The sequence below is a fragment of the Mesoplodon densirostris genome, chromosome 2, assembly GCF_025265405.1.
Source record: "Mesoplodon densirostris isolate mMesDen1 chromosome 2, mMesDen1 primary haplotype, whole genome shotgun sequence".
NCBI classification, from domain to species: domain Eukaryota; kingdom Metazoa; phylum Chordata; class Mammalia; order Artiodactyla; family Ziphiidae; genus Mesoplodon; species Mesoplodon densirostris.
Genome location: NC_082662.1, coordinates 130,619,163 through 130,632,872, shown reverse-complemented (window position 1 = coordinate 130,632,872; position 13,710 = coordinate 130,619,163).

The following is a 13,710-nucleotide window of genomic DNA, read 5'->3' as shown; positions in this document are numbered from 1 at the left end:
TTTTAGGGGTAGAAATCTACTTTTGCGTTGTTTTAGTTTTGCTGCCCCCGTAATGAGGAGGTATTGGTCACAGTCTTATCTTGCAGAAGTTTAAGTAAGGAAGAACATTTACATGGGTGGGCATTATCTGTACTGTGAAAAGTCCTGCGTTTCATAGCCTTCAGCCTTTTGTAGGTTATTGGTGTGATTATCTACTTCTGAGAGTCAATTTCTCTCTAGAATCTAATCAATACTGACATAGCCCATTGAAAAGCGACAAACTCAGACAAATTCAAATGCTTGCATTAAGTTTTGATGCTGTCATCTGTGCTATAAGTGCCTGTATTAGGAAGTGAAGAGACGGCAAGAACAAATGAAGAGTATTTTCAAAACTGAAGTCATTTTAGATTACATTTTACTTAAGAGATTTGTAGAAGAAACGTCATTTTAAAAGGTGTATTGAAGGATCTGAGTAACTGTGATATTAAATGGCTGGTGCAAAGATTATTTTGGGGAAGGGCATGATTTAGGATCATAAACTGACAAAGATGAGGGGGATTTTACAGGTCATTTAAACCAAACTCCTCATTTTACAGAAGAACAAGAATGGTTTCAAGTTTAGGTCTGTTTCTATTATAGCACGTATCAGTTTCCTAGGGCTGGCATTACATAAATTTGCTGGTTGAAGACCAGAGTAATTTATTCTTGCACAGTTCTGGAGCACAGACATCTGAAATCAAAGTATCAGCAGAGCCATGTTTTCTCTGGAGACTTTAGGGAAGAATCCTTCCTTGCCTCTTCTGGTTTCTGGTGGCCCCGAGCATTCCTTGGCTTGTGATCACATCAATCCAATCTCTGCCTCTGTTTTCACATGGACTTTCCTTCTGTGTGTCTCTCTGGGTCCTCTGCTCATCTTCTAATGACACTAGTCATTGGATTTGGGACCCACCTTAAATCCAGGATTATTTTATCTTAGATCCTTAGCTAATTTTAACCCTGTTTCCAAATAAGATTACATTCTGAAGTTTTGGCTCGACTTGAATTTTGGTGGGGACACTATTCAACCCACTATATACCATGTGTTCCTCCTTGACACAAAGAGATCATTCCTGGATCTAAGGGAGCAGGTACTGGACTCTGCATCTCTCCTATTGTTTTAGGCCATAATTCCCACATACATGTTAAGAGTCAGACTACCTAGATTCAAATCTCATTGACCCTAGAAAAGCAAATTCATTCTAAGCCTCAATTTCCTCAGGTACAAAATGGAGAAACTAGTACTCCCCTCCTCACAGGAACCCCACCCAGTTACAGTGAGGAGAAAATGAGATAACCCACATGACCCATGGGAAGGGCTTGATAAATATTAGCTGTCACTAATCAAACCAGCACTGATACTTTGGAAGGGTTCACATAATATACAAAATAAGACTCATTCAGCCCTGGGGCCATGTGAGAAGTGTGCCATCTGTCAGCTAGCTAGCTGTTCCCAACCAGGTCACTTATTCTTCTGACTCTATTAAGGGAAATGGCCTGACCTCCGTGCAAATATATTCAGTGGGGCTTGTTTTGTTGATTTTTACCTGATTTTCTGGCTAGTGTCTGGCTATTGGCAGTTTTTTTGTGCTGTCTGACTTGTGCCGGGTTCATGTTTGAAACTTGAACTCTAGTATCTGAAGTAAAGAAGAGATGAGCAGAAATGTGCAAAGACTCTCAAGATAAGCAGCTCCAGGATGTAGGCTTTAAAAGGTGGTAGCTCTAAGGAACTTCTCAAAGATAGTCTCTGAACTGAGTGACTGGGTCTTGCCTGAAAGTCATGCTGTCACCTCAGGAAAGGAAGCTGGGAATGGGGCCAGGAAGACAGACGATCCCTAGGGTAGACGCCAACGGTGGCAGCTCAAATTTCAATTATAGTGTCTTAAGGAAAAACACAGTGAGACTCTGAGAAGGAGAGTTAGGGTGAAGAGGCATCTACTGAGTCATGGGATTGGGGCTTTACCTACTCTAGTGGATACTGTGGGCCACTACTTAGGCCCCCCTTCACAACGGAAGCACTCATTCTGCCATCCCTTGAGAGTGTCAGCTCTTGGGTAATCTGCTTAAGCTAAAGAGAGCAGCCTAGCCCAAGGTCAGAAACTCCCCACTGGACACAACCCACATCCAGTCGTCTGGTCCACAGGGAGAGGTGGGATATAAAAACCTGGCCCTTTGCCTCAGGCAGGACAGCTCTTAAGGATCATCTCAGCTCTAGAGCTCCTACAGGATCAGCTGAGGTTTCTGTTGCAAATGCCCAGGCCATCAGCTTCCTGCTCAGCCCAAACTTGCTTCCCTTGTTCCCCCACAGGTGGGGGAACACCTGAAAACAGCCCAATAAAACTCTTGCATGCAAATTATCATTTCATTATGTTTGCCAAAGAAACAATTCCAGACACCTACCTCCGCAAAATCCCAGAAAGGCCAAGCTTTTATTAGTTTCATTTTTCAGATGAGAAAATTGAGCCATAGAGACATCAAGCAGCTTCCGCAAAGACATACAGCTGGAAGTGGCCAAGTCCTGGTATTAAACCCAAGTATGTGCAGCCCCAAAGTCTTTGGTCCTTTCACTCCAACCTCTGTCTTCAGTGAGCCAACAGTAGTAAAATAGAGATTAAACATTCGCAGGATAGACAAATGGGAAACTAACCATGTTGCTGTACGAATAAGATTACCTTTATGCTCTCCCTGGCTTGCCCAAAGCCCTGTGATTATGGCTGCAGTTCTTTTTCTTGTTATCTCATTCAACACTGGTTAGTAAATGTTGGTTTTCTTTATTAGCCCACTGTATGCTTAGAAAAGGCTCCAGTTTCCTAGTTGTGTTTGCGTAGCTCCTTGTAATCTTGAGCCATCTGTTCCTCCTGAGGTGAATGACATTTTCCCCCAGAGATTTCCCTACTTTTTCTTTTATAAGGGATATCAGACTAAGTGATTCATTGTCATCATCCTCATCTTTATCCTCCTTTTTCTCCTCATTAACATATGAAAATAATGAGAAGAAGCCTTAGGGAACACACTGAAAATTATGTTATGTGATATCAGCAGCAAATTTATCATGTTTGGATTTAGAACTACAATCAAAGTAAAGCAGCAGAACATTGTAATTAATCAAACAGGATTTTTTTCAAAAGCTTTATTTTTTAAAAATATTTACTTATTTGTTTATTTGGGTACATCGGGTCCCAGACACAGCATGCAAAATTTTTTGTTGCAGCCCACAGGCCTCTCTCCAGTTGTAGCACTCGGGCTGCCTCGTGGCATGTGGGATCCTAGTTCCCCGACCAGGGATCGAAACTGCATCCCCTGCATTGGAAGGTGGGCTGTCAACCACTGGACTACCAGAGAAGTCCCTCAAACAGGATTTTTGAATAAAGATCTGAGTTTGGTTTCCTGTTTCAGTTCATACTAGCTACACAACCTTGAGTAAGTTACTAAACTGCTACGTACAAAGTTCTTATCTGTAAAATAGAGCTAATAACAGTAATTATTTTGTGTGTGTGTGAGAATTTGCTGATATACATATAAAGGGCTGAGCACAGTGCTGTAAATATAGCAAATGCATTTTCAAACATATCTATTGCTGTGTGGAATTTAAGGGTGAATAAATTTGAACTGTTCATTAAAAAAATACTATGTGATATTTAAAGAAATTCAACAAAGTGATAAATTGTCTGAGGGGAGGCAGCTCTTAAAAAAGTCTTGGAAGAATGCTTTTGATATTGGAGTTTAAGGGTAAATTATTGACTTGGCCTCTGATGCAGACAACTGGTGTCTCAATTCCATGGGACTGACTAAGACTATATACATCATGCTTTCAGGACGTTTGTCCAAGTAAGATAAAAAGTGAACACATTAACCCATCAACTCTTCCCCTGCTGGTCAAATTTTTACCCTAAAAGGTGGTATAACTCCCTGTACATCCAGGATGCTTATGTATGGACTCATTGTGGTACTGAGAGAGATGTCCTGGGTCTGGATGCCAATACAAAATGTATAGAGAACTCCTACAAATGAATAAGTAAACATCAAACAACCCAGAAACATCAAACTAGCCCAGAAAATTGGAGGAGATGCCTGAGCATGTACTTCACAAAAGAGGATAGTTAAGGGCTGGTAAGAATATGAAAACACATTTATAATCTTTAGTCATCATGAAAATGGAAATCAAAAACACAAAGAGATATGACTACACAACCACCAGAATGGCCAAAATTAAAAAGACTGAAAAAAACATGTTCATGTGGATGTAAAGCACCTGGAGCTCTCCTACACTGGTGATGGGAATATAAATTGGTAAATCCCTTTGGATAAATTGTAAATAGAATAAATTATAAATCCCTTCAGAAAACTGGTCATACATTCTAAAACTGAACATGTGCCTACCCTATTAGCCAAGATTTCATTTTCCAAGTGTTTACCCAAGAGAAATGCAATGTAAATTTACCAAAAACCCCACACAATAGAGTTCATTGTTGTGCTACTGTGATAATCCTATGAGCTCTCTGGGCTCTCTTTCATATGAAGGTACTAATCCCATTCATGAGGGCTCCACTGTCATGACCTAATTACCTCCCAAAGGTCCCACATCCTAGGACCATCCCTTCAGGCATTAGGTTTCAGGGGGACACAGACATCCAGTCTATAACTTATTGATTTTTTCTTTTTTTCAAGTGGTTCAATACTTGGGCAGGGGGAAAAATAGATGTGTACAACATCTATTGGATTGGGCCAGAAATCTGAGAACCAGACCAAAATAAGACATGGTGAGTCTTTAGCTGAGGCCAAGGCATGGGAATTTAGGTGTGGGCTTCAGTAAGTACACAACTTGGACCCTGACAACCTAGAGAGGCCATTCAGAGCCAAGTGGCTGTGTCTTAACAACTGCGCCTTTATTTAGTTTTTAACTGTCATCACCAAGGTACGCAGCTTTGGGTGTGAGGCTCAGCCATGTTGGATTTTTCACCTTAGTGGTTCACATGAGTTTATGGCAACTTTGCCACAGTAAACTGCTGTTTCTATGGAGACAAAGCTGTAGGTACCAGCGTTCTGGAAAACAGTGCAAAGTATCAGCATGCAGTATCTCCACAGCCTGACCTTGGACTAGAAGGCATAATTTCTCTAAGTACTTGTAGCTGAGGTAAGGATTCAACTTTAAGACAAAGAGAATTTCTCCACATACAGGCCTTTTAGGCATTGTTGAGCAGAAATTTTTGCTTTTAAATTTCAAGGCAACGAACAACATTCCAGGTATTGGAATGTTGACACTAGGGAGAATTTACCTTTAAATTATTAATTTAAAGCTTAGGTGGGAAGTGCTAGAGTCACTGCCCAAATTCCATTCTCTTCTCAAGGTGAAGGAGCAAACTGTGAATGGATAGCCTTGAATAGAGGTAGCTTATCCAAAGGCTGAATTTTGGCATGTGGGACCTTCCTGGACCGGGGCACGAACCCGTGTCCCCTGCATCTGCAGACGTACTCTCAACCACTGCACCACCAGGGAAGCCCAGGCTGAATGTTTTTAAACACTTGAAGAGTAGCTGAATGAACTTCAGGGACATGTAGGTATCTCAGCCTGTGCCTGGGGGGTCCTGCAGTTTTAGAGAAATAAAGGAATGAATAAAATCAGCAAATTAAACACAACTTAGAAGTTCTAAAAAGAAAAGTGTAATGGCAGGGCTGTATCCCACACCTACAGAAAAGGTGAAGCAGAAGGAATTGTGCTTAGAGTCTAAAAGATTGAGGCAACATGAGAAAAATTCAGTCCTCACTGGGCTCCAAAGCTTCAAAAACATCCACAGAAGCTGCTGAGTGACTCTCAGCTGAGACAAAAGTGGGGAAGAGAAAAAGCTGTTCCACAGGAGGTGGGTTTCACAGGCTTAAATAGTTCCATAGAAAGAGGAGTGGCAGTAGCCATGTGACATGATGAAAAGACACCCCAAAGTGACAATGGAGGCCACTGGGCCGAGCCCACCCTCAGGTTAGCATTCTGTCCAGAACCAAGGACTTCCAAGATTAAATTAAAATGAAGACATATGGAGTATGCTGAATAGTTAAAAGCAACTCAGATAAGATCTGTCACTTGGCAGTCACCCTGACAAACTGCTCAACTTTGCATAAATGTAGCAATGCCCTCAAATGCTACTCTCTCTGAGAGCAAAACATGGCATTCATGAGGGACTTCTTGCCACAATCCCACCAGAGTATATGCATTGTGCCCAAATTAACCACTTGGTAGGTAATTTGTCTAATAAATTGATAGGTATAAAAAAGCCTGTCAGCTAAAAATTGTTGCTTGCCATTTGGTTATGGAAGAAAGAAGTCATTAGCCACTGCAGTCGCTGACCTTCAACACACCCTGAAAGTAGTTCAAGGCTGAGATCAGGAATGAGACACTCTGTGCTCCGGGAAAACCAGCTGAATAGGCCTTCAGATAGGTATTTTCCGAAGACAATTTTATGACCCCAGTTTCTTACATCTCCTCATATCTAGAAAAGCACTAAAATCATTAATGGTGACGTCTGCTCCTCATGACTAGCAGCAACCTTCTGCCAAAATGGGTGCTTGATTACACTTAACCCCCTTCACCAAAATCACGTATATACTGACCTCTACCTTTTTTTTTTTTTTTTTTTGCAGTACGCAGGCCTCTCACTGTTGTGGCCTCTCCCATTGCGGAGCACAGGCTCCGGACGTGCAGGCTCAGTGGCCATGGCTCACGGGCCCAGCCGCTCCGCGGCATGTGGGATCTTCCCGGACCGGGGCACGAACCCATGTCCCCTGCATCGGCAGGTGGACTCTCAACAACTGTGCCACCAGAGAAGCCCCCCGCTACCTTTTCAGAGCAGTTTCCTCAGAGCCATCTGAGAGGCTATCTCCCAGACTATAGTCCTCATTAGGCCCCAAATAAACTTAACTCACAACTCTCACATTGTGCATGTTTTTCAGTCGACGAGGCTAAATCCAAAATTACTTCTTCCGTATACCTTCCTTCCCCTAAAAACCATTGAGTTTTTTCCCTTGGTGTTTGACACAACTGAGAATGAAGTTCTCAGAAAATATCTACCCGGATTAACTATTCTCAAAGGTGAAAATATGTTTCTTTCCAAATTTGATAGATGTAAGACAGAATAGTGAACTTTTGGACAACTTGGGATGTGGCCACCAGCAGGAACCATTCCTTCTTCTGTGTGTTCCACCAGAAAGCGAAAGGGAACGCTCTGGCAGTTCACCACTGCCTATGATTAAATGAGGAATTGCGTTGGGGTTCCAGCCATGACACTACATTACAGGCAGGCCCTTGGGGGCTGGAGAGGGTAGAAAAGAGGGGACAAGAAAGGCATGTGCCAGCTACCTCCTAAGGAACATTCCTAAAACCCCACAACTTCCCTGTTGTCTTATTTTTTATTTTTTTTGTGGTACGCGGGCCTCTCACTGTTGCGGCCTCTCCCGCTGCGGAGCACAGGCTCCGGACGCGCAGGCTCACTGGCCATGGCTCACGGGCCCAGCCGCTCGGTGGCATGTGGGATCTTCCCGGACTGGGGCACGAACCCGTGTCCCCTGCATCGGCAGGCAGACTCTCAACCACTGCACCACCAGGGAAGCCCCCCTGTTGTCTTATTGACTAGCCCTAGCTGCAAGGAAAGCTGGGACATATAGTCTTTTAGCTGAGCACAGTGACACCCAAAATAAAATTGGGTTCTGTTATTGAGGACTATGGGAGGACAAATGTTGGATAAGCAGCTAGCATTCTCTGCCAGGGAGCAGAAGTCCCTGAGGGAGATTTTGCTTTTCTGACAAAGTAGAAAAGTCACAGCCTGCATAACCTCCTGCCCTTCCTTTCTTTCCTAGCCTTGAACATGTGTTGGTGCCAAGAAGAGGAGTGCTTATCTTACAACATAAGGTGTTGAGCATGGGATGAAAAAACAAAAGGCAAGGCAAATGAATCATGAGGTTTCTTATTATCAAGTCATTGAACCAACACTAACAGCTACTTTGATGGTCATATTACATAAGCAATTCCTATTTGCTAAGTCAGTGAAGTCATATTTTCTGCTGCCTATAGACAAACATATTCATAACTAATAAAAATCCCCAATATTGTTTTTTTGTTTTAGGTTTAGCTCCCTTTCTCCGTGTGTGTGTGTGTGTGTGTGTGTGTGTGTGTGTGTGTTGAGGGAATGTTTTGGAGTTAGAGCTCTGTCTTATTGTTTCCTTTCAGAAATGACAGGAACTTTATGGGACTTATTCAATATAAAAGTTTTCCCAAGGATCAAAAAGATCCCTAGAATTCATTTACTCCCTTTCTATATCTATTTTGTCTATATTTTCTAAAAAAAAAACCCTCTTCAAACATGTTTTTCATCATCTCAAAGCCATTCGTATGACCAGAGAAATTCCTTGACAACCCTGGGCCCTGGAGGACAAGTACTTCAACTTTGTTATTCTTTTGTGCTTCTCTGGACCTCTTTCATGGCCTCCATATCTTATTTCTGTAACTTGTCAGATGCCAGAAAAAAAAAAAGTCCTGATTAGTGCCTAGAATTGAGAGAGGATCATCTCAAACTCCCTTCATGATGTTCTAGCCTTGGAAATATTCCTCACCCTTTAACACTCTGACGAGTTTGGATACATCTTATTTGTTTTAGGAAATGCTGACTATATGTTGAAGTTATCTGCAAAGCTATTAAAAAGTATCCATTCCCCGGCCCCAGTCTCAGAAATTCAGAACAGGGTCTCAGCATTGGCATTGCATTCGAGCTTTCCAGGTGAACTTAATGCACAGACAAGTTTGAAAGCCAGTGAGCTAATCCCTCTGGCTGTTCTTTAAATTTCATCATCTCCTGCCTCCAGTTTGTTCTTGCTCCATGAATCCTCTCACAACCCCGTAGGAACTTATTCTCCATGGCTGTACCTTGTCTATAAGTAAATATACTCAATTCTTCCCCACCTAGAATAAAATAAACAATAATTAAGCAAACAAACAAACAAAAGTTAACCTCTGCTCTGAGAATTCCTCTAGCTATCACCCTTTTCTCCTTAATAGCCTAACTTTTGGAAGAAGCAACATACATCCACTATTTCTTCATTTTCCATTCTTTCCTCCATCCTACTGGCTTTTTATACTTACCTCCTCACCTATACCCAAAACTATTACAGACATCAAGGTGCCAAATCTGAAATCTACTCCTCATTTTTATTTTACTTCACTTCTGCAACAGTTGGCATTATTGTCTACACTTTCCTTTCAGAAATACTTTCTTTCCTTTCTTTAAAAAAATCACACTCTTTTTACCTGTCACTCTGCTTCCATGGGTTCTCTTTGCTCAACTACATTCCAAATTTGCCCAGACACCAACCTAGTCTACCTCTAAAACTTCTAAACATTCTCCCTGATTAATCCTAACTTCTTGTCTTCGATTTGCTGGTTGATGTGTTCTAAATAAATCTATATATCTTAGTTCCTGTTTCCTGAGTTGCAGACCCACTCATTCAATTGCTTTCTGGCATTTATAACATCAGGCCACCACTTCAAGTTTAATATCTTCAAAGTGGAATTCGTTATCTTTCCCTCCTCACACCATCCACCAATCTTCTGCTCCTTCCCTTGCCTTTGTTAATATCACCACTAATCACCAAGATGCCTAAGGCAAAAGCCCAAGAGTCATCTTCAGCCTTCATTTGTGGACTTTTCCCATATTTTGGACACAAAATCTCATTAATCCTACTTCTAGACTATCTCTTAAAATTTCCCTCCACTGCACATCCTTTAGTCCAAATCCTCAGCTCAAAAGTTAACATATATCTCTAATTGGTCTCCTTCCTCCTCTCTCAGCTTTTTCTAATCCAGTGGTCTCCAACCCCCGGGCTGCGGACCCATACCGGTCTGCGGCCTGTTAGGAAATGGACGGCACAGCAGGAGGTGAGTGGTGGGCGAGTGAGAGAAGCTTCATCTGCCCCTCCCTATTGCTCCCCATCACTCACATTGCCACCTGAACCATCCCTGCCCCCCACCCCACCCTGTACATGGAAAAATTGTCTTCCATGAAACCAGTCCCTGGTTGGGGACCACTGCTCTAATCCATTTCCACACCAATGCTAGAATTATCTTCATAAGATAGGAATTTGATTACATTACGACCCCAATGAAAAGCCTTCAAATGCTCCTCATTTTTACAATATACAATTCATTCATTCAGGGTTTTTTGTGATTTCACTTTTCTTTCTCTTCATTTTGACTTTCTGCCCCTCTCCAAGGCACATTGAACTTCTTGGAGTTCTCTAAACAAGTTATGTCTTAGCACTAATTATTTATTATTCCATTAATGAGAAATTAAGGCTATCATCATTAAACTGATTAAGGAGGAGCAGGCTTGTGAGGCTAATTAGCAGGCTATGGGCTGTAGCATTAATTCAAATTATATTACTTTTTGATAGCCAAGTCAGGGGTATTAATATAATCATAGGAACAATAAATTTTAGCATTGGAGGAGGTTAAGATTTTGTACGTAGTCGGTGCCATATATGTTTGATACTGTCACTAGTAAGAGTAGTCTGAGTGCGGCCTCTCAGGCTGTGAGCACTAATAGGATGATTGGTATTATGCTGGCCAAGATGAAGTGTGAATTTAGGATCACTAGGGTTGCCAATAATGAAATTAGGAGCAGGGCTATGGTGAGTATTGTTTTTAGTTTATTTGAGTTGCTCAGGGGAGGGGCAGTAGAAGGACAATTTCTAGGTCAAAGAGAATGTCACTAACATTGTTAGGAATGTCACTAACAATCTTCCATCTGACAAATTCCTCCTCCTCTTTTAAGGATGGTAAGACCTGTGAGGGCTTTCTTATCTCCATTGTAACCCCATCCTTCAGCATAGTATCTGAACCTGGTAAGTGATCAAGGGGCATTTATTGTATGCAACCTTCCCTGACCACCCACTCCTTACTCAGGCAGAATTGGATCTGATAGCTATGGTCTCTTAACACCATGTACATCCAGGTATAATAGCATTCATCCCATTAGATTGTGATTATTTGCCCATCTGTCTGAATCCCCTAACGAACTATGAGCTCTTTGAACGAAGGAAATGTGTTATGTTTGCCTTTGCATTCCTATCACTCAGCAGTGTCTGGCATAGAGCATACAGTGCTGATTTTTTTTAAATTAAGTTTGTTAATTTATTCACCGAAGGGATGAAATGGAATAATCAAATTGAGAACTTAAAAAAAATGAATGTGCAGCTTTCAAAAAGAGAAGAGAGGCAAACATTAAACTATATTTGTATAGTTTAATATATATTTGCCATTTTCACGCAGAGCTTGAGAAGGAAGCCAACAAAAGAAGACCAGATGAGAAATGGAAAAGACTCTAAAAAGATGTAAATAGATGGCTCTATTTACGTGCCTAGATCAAGCAGTATGGACAAATATTCCCCGTGCCTTTTTAGTTATGTGAGTCAATAAACTAGTTTTGTTTAATCCACTCTGAGTGAGATTATTCTGTCACTTGTGTTCAAGAGTCCTACTGATGGACAAATTACAAGTATCCTACGGGATTTACCTTGAAAGATGTGTTCTAGCTTACTACCTTTAAAATTCAACATAAATCAGCTGAGTCATTTAGAGACTGATCAATCAGTTGAAATGTGATATATGCTTTGAGGATTTCATTTTATTTTCCTAAAATAATATAGACCAAAATTTAATGCATAGAGATTTAGTTAAATGATGGTAAATACTTTCATTTTAATAACTGTGAAGAAAGTTTGAGAATTAAGCATTTTCAATAACTGAAAAGACCTAGGGCATTGTAAAACAGAGGTTAGCTAATTATCTAGACCAGAGGTTTAAAATGCACATGTCTATAAAGGTCAGGAAAATAACATGAAAGAATAAAGTATGCCTGTTATCAAACAATAAGTGGGTGGAGACTGTGGCAAACTGGAGATAAAATAGCCAATTAGTGTCATCTGGAAATAAAAGCCCAGCATTGTCCAATATTTCCATTTTTTTTCCCCAAACAGACAAATTCAGATTAGGTGAAAATCTCTTGATTTTTAAAATGTTGATAATGAGAAAGTAAACAAATGGCCCTATTGACAACCAGACCACAATGTTACCCCCAAATTATAATACTCAAAGCAAGACAAATAAGGTCACTCCATGACCATGTTCAGAACAAGACATAGATGAGGTCACCCCATGACACAAAAATGGCTAAAACTCCTCTTCTGGCTAACATCTCTTATTTCTGAGTGGATACTGCTTCTTTAACAATCTTATATCTAGACTCATATAATGCTCCCACCTTGTAGGTACAAATTATTAAGATACTCAATGTCTGAATTTTCCTAGTTTCTTGGTAGTCTGAAATCCAGAACTGGTATCTGCTTCCCAATTCCTCCTCAAAATCGAACACAAGCCCAACCTCTAAAAGAAGACCCTTTCAACAACCCTTTACCAGAAATTTCCCCAGAGTGAGATCACCCTTGTAGCGACAATATAAAGAAACCGAATGTCCTTAACTACAGATGTGTTCTTAATAGTCTCTGATCCATTGGCTTAACAACAAGTACTTAGAAAATCTCTTAAAACACTGGGCCAAACATAGCTGGCCTATGAGCCAGGTCTGGTCTGGTGGGCAAACCACTATGACCTTATAATCTCTATTAAAACTAATAATGGAAGCAAAAGCAGGGATGGACAGATTTCCCCATTGTTTCATTTCATTTCTTGTTTTCTTTATCAGTATGTTAAAAGGAGAGGCATAATCACGACATCTATGTAGTACATGCTACTTGAAGATTATGATTGTTTTTATTCATGCCAGGAGGGAGGACTTTATTCTGTTTGATTTGAGCAAATCCATTACCAGTGCTTTCAATTTCAGGCCTGCCAAGTTGAGGTCTGCTTGAAGCTTGGAAGACTGCCGTATCTTAGAGGGCCTTTTCCTTTGTATTTTCTTAAAATACAGGAACAGAAGTCAGGAAAGATCAGAGAGACCAATAAAATTATTCAGATGTTTATTATACAGATAACTAAGATGTAATTACTTTTCTTGTCTAGAATTCTGTTATATATTCATTAGACAAGGAGACTCTATGCCTAATATCACATCTCATGGAATTAGTAGGTAAAAAATATGTTAAAGGCAAATAAATGTCTTCCCAGGCTATTACGAGTCAAACAGGATTAACTGAGGGTGATTTGAAGGCCTAAATGATAGCTCGCCTTGCCTATCTAGCCCCAGCTTCCCTCAGACATATCAGATGCTAGAAAGTGGCATACCCAGACAACTCCCCTGAACATCCAGCACAAAACCTAAACCCAGCCTTTTTAGTCCCCTGAATGACTGTCCTCATTCAGAAGAAAATGACAGAAGAGCAGAAGACCCATGTTACAACCCAAACGTGACTCTTCATAGAATGTCCAGAAGATGGGGAGATCATTCTGCTGATTCTTCCACCTCTGAGTCCCAACATGTACTAGCGAAGCTTGCTACTATGTACCTGGGCCCAGGCAGGGTAACCCTGTTTGACACAGGCCTTCATCTGTCCCAAGGTCTTTTACCTAAGAGAGTACTGCTGCCCCCTCTTGGCCTCACCTCTCCTTTTGGCCTCTGGCACAGTCACACTCTTCTGCCTCCTCAGCTTCCTTAGGTACCATCACCCTCACTATATAAACCTCACAGTTGCCTCCTTCAC